Source organism: Mchenga conophoros, linkage group LG17, assembly GCF_057382185.1.
Source record: "Mchenga conophoros isolate Kocher_MC1m ecotype Shallow Benthic linkage group LG17, M_conophoros_male_GT1.1, whole genome shotgun sequence".
Classification (NCBI taxonomy): domain Eukaryota; kingdom Metazoa; phylum Chordata; class Actinopteri; order Cichliformes; family Cichlidae; genus Mchenga; species Mchenga conophoros.
In genome coordinates, this window is record NC_140542.1 from 260675 (window position 1) to 272805 (window position 12131).

At 39.4% G+C, this 12131-nt stretch overlaps 1 pseudogene; it reads right to left on the reverse strand.

Moving 5' to 3' along the window:
* Positions 1–302: 302 nt before the first annotated feature.
* LOC146554775 (MARVEL domain-containing protein 3-like) lies at positions 303–9503 on the reverse strand (annotated as a pseudogene).
* Between the last annotated feature and the right edge of the window lie 2628 nt (positions 9504–12131).

Sequence of the window (12131 nt, forward strand, 5' to 3'; positions counted from 1 at the left end):
GCAGAGCTGAGCAACCAGAATATCCAAACTTAAAAGAGCATAACCAAAAGAAGAAATTTGTTAGTGCTGCTGTGATGATCAGGCTGTCTAAAATGGTAAATTTAGAAGTCAGGTCATTTTATCACTCTGGGGAATTTTGACAAGTTTGTGTTGTCAGCGCAGTTACATCACTGCTGTCCTTTTGTATGTGTGCGCTCCACTGTGTGACAGCAGTGATGTCATGGCTGGCACAGAACAGGGGAACACAAACAGCAGAACAGGCGCTCAGACTTCTGTTGCCCCCTAATGACAGTCGATCCAGCTTTTAAATGGAATCATAGTCTGTTTAATTACAGTAGATAAAATGCTGCAAACTGGTAGAAAAAAAAAAAACATTAAGCAGTGTACATGTTACTATTAGAAAACTATCTCCAACAGTAAAACAGGCCATTTGAAGATTTACTCAGCGATTTAACTTACACAAGCCGGTCATGTTCAGCATTACCTGAGATAACTGACACATTTGAGAACAAAGTTACATTTGGATAGAAGATTTTTTTTTTTTTTTTTAAAGACACATACAAAAACTTCTACATAAAAATTGACAAAAATGAGAGGGAATGTGCATAAAAAGTCAACATAATACATTTCATTTTCTGAGCTAACTAACAATATGTGGGGCTGATGAATGATGGCTGAGTCTTCACTTTATTTTCTAGTTCTCTCCATAAGTGGAAAAGCTTTAATATTCATCCATGTATTACAGTGCCGGAGGAACGACATTAAATTCACTAAGTACTAGGCAGGTTTAGTTGTCATACATTAGTTTTAGTGTTCAACTGTACTGTTTTAATCCCAAATGTATTCTAGCTATGCAAGATTTTTCTTTTTTTTTTATCCAACTAAGCCACAGCAGCACATTAGTGCTACCTCACTGTACTGTTTATGTCCCCTGATCCACAGTCACTTTTGGGCAGTAACACAGAAGTAGTTTATACTACAAAGTAGCTGTGTCCATGTGGAGACGATGAAGAGTTGTAAGTTTAAATGTTTCCTGTGATCCGTCTGTCAGTCTTACACATTTGGAGCCAATCCTCTTTGAATCAGTTCAGATGTCATTGTAGCAGAAACTAAAGTGTCCCCTTAACCACAGTACACAAGTCTCCCTCACACAGATGTGGTCTCGGCCCACAGCGGAGCCCTCTGTGGGTTGTTCCGATCCTGCTTTTTTCTCCTCTTCCCGCCGCTTTTGTTCCTGTAGGTAACGCTTCACGTGCTGAATGGTCTGGAAAGTGAGCACTGTGCCAGCAATGTACAGAATGGCGGTGATGAGTCCGAACAGAGCCACAGCTGCATCGGCCCCACTCACGTTACAGTTCATCCAGGTGTAGCCGTTCCGCGAATACAGAATCTCCCGCTGCTTGCACACATCTGTGGAGTTGACTTTGATCATGAAGTGCAGGTAGAGGCCGACAGCCACCACATACACCACTGCGCCCACCGCCTGAAAGACCAGCGCTCCAAACAGGAGCTTTCGCGACATCCGGTGGGGGGGTTTGTTCCCAGACACCACAAACAGCAGTGAGACTATTCCAAAGGTGAGGCTGAAGGGGATGCCGCCATAGATGCTTGGTGCCCTCATTTGGTTATACTGCATGTCTAGTTCTCGTAGCTTCTGCAGCTCAGTACCCTCAAAGTTGATGTTGGAGTTGAGGTTGAAGCCGCCCATGCTGGCTGCCGAGGACATTCCCGACGTAACCATCTGAGCTGCGACCACACAGATGAGGACCAGGGCGTTGGTCAGCACAGCGCAGATCAGGATGATACCTTTGTCAGCACACAGAACAGGCATTTGAGTTCATTTTACAGAAAAATCAATCTTTCAAATCATTTAAAAAAAAAAAAAAAAAAAAAAAAAAAAACAGCACCAGCGTTTTGTGGTGAGGCGTCCTGATTTTTTATTTTTTTTGCCTCATATGATCATTAATTAAATATCTAAGTTTGGAAGTGGTGCGCAGACACATACAGTTTAGGGCTACATTTGATTCAGCTCTTGGCACTGAAACCAATTTAAATCAAATTTTAAAAATACTCAAAATAACCCAACAACAAAAATAACAAACAAGTCTGTCCCTACAGTCACCAAATGTGTTTAATAAGAAATGTCATGAATAGTTGCTACAAACCATCCTAGAGGTTTGTGCTTGGGTGAAATCTTATAATTTAATTATTCAATTACTTAGCACCAGTCATCAGGTATCTGTGCTGTTGTCTGTTTGTGAATCAAGCCTACCAGCAAAAACTCATAACATTAACACTGCCATCACCGTGTCTATGGTCACTTATTCCTCAAAAAGAAAAACAACAACAACGAGGGTCAGGGTGAGAGGCTCAGTCTAAAACCAATATGTGATGTCCATCTTTTATATATAGGATTTCTCAACTACCGCTACTCCCTCACTTTGAGCTTTAAGTATTTCAAAATGTTGCACTGAAGCTTTTTACTCTACGTGTTAGAATTTATTTATAGATGTTAATGCTCACTTTTAAAATATGTCTGTGTGTAGCTCCAAGCTATAGAGCAGTTTGAGCCAGTTGGCAGTCTTACATTCTCAGGTTCTAAGGGCTGAGGCTTAAATTGAAGAGTCATCATACTTGCTTTTATTCTTCTTCTTACTTGTACTTCTAGTTATTGACATTTGAACTTTTTAGCTTCCTGATTTTTTCTCCCGAGTACTGAAATTTTTGATCTAAAATCAATAAGCTGTTATGCATCAAATGGGCTTCAGAGAACTATAATGGTGGCACTTAGACTTTATTTGACTTGAGACCTAACTTCAGCTGTACATTTGAGGTCTTTATTAGTGTTCTCACAGGAGAAAACTAATCTGTGAGGCTCTGATTTCAAGTTCCCAGCTTCCCAGAATAGTGTTCCTCTGCCTAACCTCTGAAAACAAAGTTGAGTAAACACATGAAAACCGGTCAGTGCAGTTTTCATAGAAAGAATGAAGTACACTGAAACTCAAGGCCGCCATTAGACGCTACAGTTTTATTTCACACATACAGTACTGTGCAGAGCTCTTGAGCAACTCCTCATTTCGTCATACTTTGCTTCCAAGAAGCCAGACTTTCTCTAAATGTTTAACCTGGCATCCACATACGTGGACATCACACTTTGGGTTGTCTCGACCAAAATACTAAATTTTGCTCTACAAGGGCCTGATATCCACATACGGGGACGTTATACTACGAATGTCCTGATATGTGGATCTCATTTTTCTCAGAAAAAAAAAAAAAAAAAATCACGTCATTCTTTGTTCAGGTCTTAGGAGGTTAAAGTGCTCTTGGGCAATAGTTTCCAGGGGCTTTCGGAAGGTATTTCAAAGTTGTTGGTTTTGGGGGTGGGGGGGTTAAGTTGGACATTAACATACCACAGGAATGCTTTTTATAGAAAGAAACCATTTCTTTAGTTCAATCTATTACAAATTTGGTTACAATTTTACAGACATATAATAGTATATAATAGTATATAATAGTCAATATTTGTGCTCAACAAAATATTGACTTTCAAGCTCATTAGATTTGTACAAACTGGTTTCGTCTTATATACTGTATTTCCATATACACTTCTGGACATGTTTCAATAAATCACTGTTGTTTTTTCCAAGCAAACTATAAAGAGTTGAGGCTTTTGCACAGTACTGGACATCCTGACCTACCTCTTCTGGAGCAAATGTAGTTCCATTTGGAGTCACTGTGATTCACTCGTTCCCGTGCATGACTTGGATGTGAGTCAGCTTCTCGGGGGTAATATGGGGGTGATGAGGAGGACCTGAAAAAGATAACAATGAAGGAAATCATCAACCAACTAATCTGAAACACTGACAGAAAGGCCAATGAGACAGGAACATGTGTTTTTAGCCTTTTTCCGCCTGAGTCCATTTTTCAGACATTTTAAATGTCATAACAAAATTATAAACATGGTTAACTGCAGAAATAGAATATTTTCCCTACTGACAAAATGAATTTAAAACAAGGTGCTTTTAATGCTGTTTTGGAGCTTTCAACAGACCTTTCTACAGCATGTAGTTTCCTCATTTAATTTAATTTCAATTCAGTTTTATTTATACACCCCCAATTCACAACAACAGTTGCTCCAAAGTGCTTTATATTGTTAGGTAGACCCTACAATAATACATGCAGAGAAAAACGCAACAACCATATGACCCCCCTATGAGAAAGCACTTTGGCGACAGTGGGAAGGAAAACTCCCTTTTAATAGGAAGAAACTTTGAGCAGAACTAGACTCAGGGATGTCAGCCAGGTACCAAATTTCCTTCCGAGCTGCTTCTGAGAACAAGACTAATTGTTAATAATTATTGTTATTTTTTAATAGTCTCCAAGTATAACAATAATATAAATCTTTTCTATACTAAAATAGAGTGAATCACAATTTGACAACTACTGTGAAAAGGCAGTAATTAGAAAGATAAGTGAGAAACAATGGTAAAACACATCACAGCAGCCCTGCCCTGCAGCCTGGATCCTCACCAGTTTGCCTACAGAGCAAACCGGTCCACAGAAGACGCTGTAGCCACAGCACTCCATGCTGCCGTAACACAACTGGAAGAGCATGGGAGCTATGTGCGAATGCTTTTCGTGGATTACTGCTCAGCTTTTAACATCATCCTTCCACACAAACTGGTGGCCAAGCTATAAGACCTGGGGCTTCTTTACAACACCTGCATGTGGATCAACAGCTTCCTCTCGGGCCGTAGACAGAGAGTCAGAGTTGGCCATCACACATCCTCAGCCCTAAATCTCAGCACTGGCTCACCCCAGGGCTGTGTGCTTAGTCCACTGCTCTACTCCCTCTACACACACGACTGCACTCCTCTCCACCAGAGCAACCTCTTTGTGAAATTTGCAGACGACACCACCGTGGTGGGGCTCATTTCCAGGGATGACGAGTCTGCATACAGAGACAAGGTGGAGCAGCTGTCATTATCGTGTAAGGCCAATAACCTCCTCCTCAACACTTCAAAAACCAAAGAACTCATAATAGACTTCAGAAGGAAAAAGGCAGAGACCCAACCACTATTCATTAATAGGGACTGTGTAGAAAGGGTGGCAAGCTTCCGCTTCCTGGGAGTCAACATAGAGGAGAACCTTTCCTGGAGTGCGAACACCTCCGAGCTGCTGAGAAAGGCCCAACAGAGACTGTACTTCCTGAGAATTCTCAGGAGGAATAACATCATACAGAGATTGCTGGTGTCCTTCTACAGAGCCACCATTGAGAGTGTTCTAACCTGTTGCATATGCATCTGGTACACTAGCTGCACAGTGGCTCAGAGGAAAGCACTCCAAGGGATCATTAACACTGCCCAAAAGATCACTGGCTGCCCTTTCCCCACACTGGAAGATCTACACCCGCTGTCTTAAAAAAGCCCAAAACATCATAAAAGATACCTCACATCCTGGCCACTCCCTGTTTGAACTGTTGCCCTCAGGCAGACGGTACAGAGCAATCAGTGTAAGGACTAATAGGCTCAAACAGCTTTTATCCAACTGCAACAAAAAAAAAAAAATACTGCTACAAAAAAAATGCCAATCACGCCACTCTTGTATTAATCTGTGTGCTGACTGAAGCATGTATGTGGGAATGTATGTGAATGTTTGTTGATACTTCTTATTAGCACTTTAAGTATTCCATTTATTTTATTATTGAATTTTGTTTTATTTATATGTTGATATCGTTAGGGATGATGCAATGATCGGGGACCATTTTTAATTTCGTTGTACCTGTGACAATGACAATAAAGATTCTGAAAACAAGTCCTGATACACTGCCAAATATGAACTCTGGATTCAGTACTGGAATTCAGATTTTTATGGCACCAGTGGACAAAGTACTCAGAAAAAAAAAGGAACAAAGCAATATAACAATAATGAATTACAAGTCAGTGTTCCTCTGAAAACCTTACATCTCTGAGGCTTGAACCATGAGTAAATTGGGGATTGCTTTACTAATACAATAATATACTGTAATGAAACCAGCAAGTGAGAATTGAGAGCAGCATTGGGTTGTACTCTGATGTAACCAGAAGCAAAAGATTCATCAATTATAACAAGACTGCAAACTCTAACTCACAGTAGAGCCCATAGGGATTAATAAAGTCTGGTCCATGACCAAAAGAAAAATTCTTTCAAGTTCTTGGACTGGGCTCAACAAAGTTTGGAAAAGTGGGTTAAAGTCATTTTAAACAAAACGTTTCCAAACTTCAGAATGAACACGTCTAAGCTTGTCCAGTTTCCTATTAAGGTCAGTTTGAATGTTTCTGAGCTGGTTATAAAAAAAAAAACAACAAAAAAAAACAAAAACGTTTTTATGATTTTTTGTTGTTGTTAAATATTTGTGCAGACGTACAACAAAATATCAATCCTCTGTTGCTTCTGGGGCTCCCCTTGCCACATTCATAGTGGTAGAAGTAGAAAAGACTGAGGGCAGCTGCAACTTTTTCTACAGTGTCCTTCATTACTCACAGGCTACATGTTATCTTTTGATGAAAAGACATGTAAATAATTGTGCTAACAGTACAGCTTACATTTTTTCACTAATAAGGACAAGACTACAACATTCATTTTGACGCAAGAAGTCTGAGGGTCACAATTGTAACGCTTAACCCCCCCAAAAAAAAACAAACATTAAACAAGTGAATAATCAAATTATTACAATAACATCTCATAATTTAATTTAAATGGACATCTTTACATGTCTATTCAAAAGCAAAAGAGTCAAAGGGATATTTTCTGTCTGTACAAATACAAGAATTATTATGAAAATGTCTTTTTTTTTGTTTAAGAATTTCCCAAGTGCTGTTAAAAAGAGCAAGGAATTTTGAAAGAGTTTTTCCAAACATCCTGGTTTTATTTGGAACACTTGCAATATTTTAAATAGAAATACAGAAAGATTTATTTCACAAAAATACAAAACGTACCAGGATCAAAATTATTAGCTCCCCTTGGTACTATCAGTCATATCAGTCATTTCAGTCATTTCCTTTTTGCTAGATAACAGCATGCAGTTGTTTGTAGTAGTCTAAGGAGCTTGGAAAGAAAAGCATCTGGACTTCTTTAAGTTGCTTGAAGACGTTTCACCTCTCATCCGAGAAGCTTCTTCAGTCTGCTGAGCCATCCCAGCTCGTTCTTTATTGGTGAATCTCTCAAGCTCTTCCAGATTTGTTGGTCTTCAGTTCACCACACAGATTTTCAATTAGATTCAACTCAGGGCTTTATGCAGGCCAGTCAGTAACATTCACTTGAGTCTTCCGGAGGTAGATCTTCACAGTAGTGAATTATATTTTGGGTCGATGTTGTGTTAGAGAACAAAGCCACGACCCAGATCCAGTTTTGTTGATGTTTGAGGATTTCTTTGGAAATTTTCATTATATCCTTCTTTCCTCATGATTCCTTCCACCTTGACTAGACTCCCAGTTCCAGATGCACCGAAGCATCCCCACAGCTTAACACTTGCACCACTGTGATTCTTTGGGTTTTATGCCATCTTTATCTTTCTTTCATCAGGTTTCCCCAGCATACTTCAGTCTGGCTTAAAGGTGTATCTTCTGCAGAAGTTTAGTTTTTCTTGATCTGCAACCTGCCAGTCCATTCCGCTGCAGGGTTCTACTGATCGTCTTCTTTGAGCTTAAAATTCCCAGCTTGGTCTTTACTAGTCTTTTACTAGTGTTGGCAGTTGTTCCGAGCCCTTCACACAGATCTCTCACTATTTTTTCTTCCAGAGTCTTTGAAGTCACTCACTTCATACCTCTGCCAGGCTTGTTCTGTACTGTGTGGCTCTCTCTGAATTTCATATTTTTCACTGCATTCTTGACACTTGGAAACACTGTGATAACTTTGTAAATCCATCTGCTCCTTACTGAACATTCACTTTTTTCCCCTCAAGTTTAAACTGATTTCTTTTGTTTTTTGCACTATGCTTACAACTCACACTCTGGCTGAAGTTTAAAGTGGACAGTAAGTCTCAGTTTTAATGATTTTATATGTTTTGAGAATTATACAGTTAAAGCAAATCATTGCACAGCAGAGGTTTGTGCTGCAGTTCAAAGGTCAGTGTTTCAGGGGGCAAACAATATTGACCCTGGTTATTGTTGTTTTGTTTCTTGAGATAATTATGTGACCGTGTGTCACAAATAGGTATAATCTATGCTTTCTCAAGAAATCTAGTATGTTTAAAAATGCTGTGATGAAATTTCACTCCATTTAAAAAAAAAAAAAAAAACACTGATAGAGGGGGTTAATAATGTTATCCTCATCTGTATGTTATATTGCTTGATAAATATGGAGCGAGAGTGACATTTATTTTGTGTATGTCAGTATGTAGGCTGATACTGTTTTAACACATGTAAAACGTGATGTTTGATACAAACAAGTATTTTAATTTTTAAATGTCAATACAGACAAACAAGGTGTCCCTGATATGCCGTCCATGTTTACAATCTTTTACCCAGCAACACCTATGTCAACATGGTTGTTCTCTAAAGTACTACTGATGGAGATTTAAATCCAGATTTAGGGAGGAAAAAAACACTGTGCATTCAAAAAGCATCTCCCTTATCTGAAAACTTGTTTTGTTCTTGGGAATTTCTGCAGAAATGAAGTACCTGCGCTTCTTCCCACGGTCAGAGAGAATCCTAATGAGGGTGTGCGGAATAAGTGTATTTAGTTTCTGATCTGAGGAATTACATGGTGAGACAACTGCCCCAGTCGCCCTCACTTCACAGTCTGGGTTTAAAACAACGGTGAACGCAGTGCGCACCTGTTGGATGGTGTTGACCGGTCGCCATTGTGCTGCCGGTGGTCTCCGTTCCTCTCCCGGTGCCCCCGGTTTGATCGCGGCTGCTGGCTCATTCCTGCTGACGGAAAGTGGCACACTTAAACACAAAAACGACGTTTGAAAAGCACGAAAACTGTCCCGCATACTACAGGATGAAACGTATGACTCTAGAGGTTTTTATTTATCTTCTTTAACAGGAAAAAGAAAAGAACAAAAAGAAAACGCTTTAATGTTTTAGCTCCTGTTGGCATGGAAATATAGCCTACAACTGACGTAGAGTCCCCCCCAAAGTGAAAATTATGAAAACTACTAACAAATGAAAACTAGGCTAAGAAAGCGTGTAATTTTACATGAAAGCTTAAATTTCCCGTCAAGCACCCGAAGAGCAGGTACTACTTCCAAACCAAAGCCAAGCTTGTGCGATACGTCAGCAAAGTAGCCAAAATGTCTGATTCAATTAGCGTTATCAAAGACAAACTTACTGTAATGTCGATAAAAAACACTTCAGACTGAAACAGCATTACTGAATCCAAATATAGTTATTCTGTCTGCTGTCAGAATCCAGGTAGCAACAACTCCACCCTACGAGGCGGAGGCGGAAGAGGAACTAACAGGTGAACAGAAGAGTTTCTGGTATGAGGTCAAAGCTACTACGAGCTTCGTGCGCCGTCTCTCATGCCACAGAAGCCTCTGTTTACTCACTGTTTGAGGGGGTGTTGTTGGCCTTTCATTACCAGCACGCTGCAGCGGTGACGTCGAGCGGCACACCATTGGCCAAAAGCTGTCGTCTCCATCTACGTGTACGTACGTAGATCTGCCAGAAGGGGGCACTAAACGATCTGTTTTTACACTGCACAAGATATCAGACTATACATTATAATGCACAAAAAAGAAATAAAGGCACTTTTGCAACAGTTATTTACACAGTTTGAATTAAGCGTGGACTATGTGGGCAATTTAACTTTGCTTACCATTTAAAAATATCACTGTGTTCTCACACACCATTGTTTTCATCATCTTTTAGTAATAAAACATTTAAAAATAAATAGAAAATCAGAAAGTGTCATATTGTGGCCCTAAAATGTGGTGTGTGCGTTCTGATTTCTTGATTTTTCTCCTAATATCTTCATTTTACACCTAAAATAATAATTCAAACTTTAGCATTTATTGTTTCAGGCTTTGACACGGGTATAACCTTAGTACGAGGTTTCAAGAATGATCATCAAGCACCAATGAAGCTCTAACTCAGTTGCATTTCCAGCTGAGCAAGTGTGAAAGAATTCAAAGAATTTAGTTAGTGGCCAGAGGACTGTTTTTAACACAGTGTTGTCTCTGAATTTGCCTCACCTGCTGTAATTGAATTGAAAGCATTGACAACCTCTTTTCATATCTTAATAATAGGATGCTTTTTATCACACATGATTGAGTATCACATACACGCACACACTCAGACACACATCTTCTTTATGCACCATTTTCTATTTGTGGTTTGTTTAGTTTTTGTCTAATTGTTTGGTTTTATCATGTTTTCTGTCCTGCATTTTCATTTTCAGCATGAAAGGGTTCAGTGGCCAGCTACATGCTGACAGCACCAGGTCATTTTTCATAGGCCTGAAGGTCATCCAGGTTCCCATATGAACAAAGCCTCAATTAGTCATGGTAAGATGGCTGTTTTGAATCACAGTTTCAAAACATCTGCACTTCATATGATTGAACAGTGTCCACATGTCCGTATCAAGAATACCAATTTTGCAGCAGTGCGTGAGTTGATGCTGGTGGAGCAGTTTCAGAGTTTTTCCTAATATACAGTGTTGGGAAGGTTACTTTTAAAATGTATTCCATTACAGAATACAGAATACATGCCCCAAAATGTATTCTGTAACGTATTCAGTTACGTTACTCAATGACAGTAACGTATTCTGAATACTTTGGATTTCTTAATATATTATCATGCTTTTTACAACAACATGAATGTCCTATTGCTGTGTGATTTATTAGTATTACTGAAGGTCCGCGACTCCGAACTGTAGTAAAGGGACCTCTGACTAATACGGCGGGGTCCCTGTCTGTGGAACGCCAGGACTGCCATAATGAATTAATTAAATACACCATTAAATAATTAATTAAATGTGGCAATAATTAATTAAAATTGGAATTAATTAATTAAATAAATAGTTATGACACATGTAATTAATTAATTATTGACACATTTAATTAATTATTTATGTATTTCACATTTTAATTAATTATTGACACATGTAATTAATTAATTATTGACACATTTAATTAATTATTTATGTATTTCACATTTTAATTAATTATTGACACATTTAATTAATTATTGACACATTTAATTAATTATTTAATGATATATTTATTTATTTCATTTTGGCAGTCCTGACGCCTGGCTCTCGTCATGAAATAATTTTATCTGTCAGCCTCACCCATCAAACTCAGGGGGCGGGGTTAACGCTGCCCATGCAGCTTCTCTAACATTTGATTGGTTGCCGTGCAAAGTAAGTCAAAACAGGTCGATCCTAGAAAATCGATTGCTTGTGTAGACTTGGGGCAGCCAGTTATCCCAGAATGCAGATCAAATCACAAGCAGCAATGGTGGTGGTGTAGTTTTAAAATACCCCGTTTTTCTGTCACCAGCTACACTTTTAACAGTGTTTTAGCCGCGAATGTCGCGCCGTATGTCTGGTCAGGTTGTCAACATAGAACATGTTTGCAAAAGTGCTCAGATGTTTTCAGAGATTTCACTAGCTCTGCTAACAGTTAGCATGCAGAGTGCACCGAGGGGGTTACGTTAACCGGTTTGTTTACATATTCCACTCTCCGTGTTCCACATGTTGCATTCGCAGATTCTCATTTTCACCGAACGATCGTCTCTTTCCGCCTGGTCTTGTGTCTCTGTGCTTCTGTAACATAAAGAACGAGCTGACATTTTTCTCACGAAACCAGCGATCAGCTCAACAGACCCTCAGTTTACCTGCATGCATCCTCCTCCTCATCTGTCAGCTGTTTAACACCTGCTGCTAATTCAAGAAACACGCCTAGTTACCTGGTGATAGTCACAGTTTAACTGGGCAGCCGGTGCTCGATATAACGCAATGTCAGCGCATTTTTCTGCACAAGATAAGTAAATATAGTATTTTCCCCGAGCGCAGAGCTGCTGGAGCTCGTTTCCTTACAGAGCACTTTATAGGCGAGCCAGCTTTATCAGCGGCTGATGTCCAATCACCGGCACACAGCTTTCAAACCTCAGCTGAGTTTTAGCTCTCAGTGGTTAAACGCT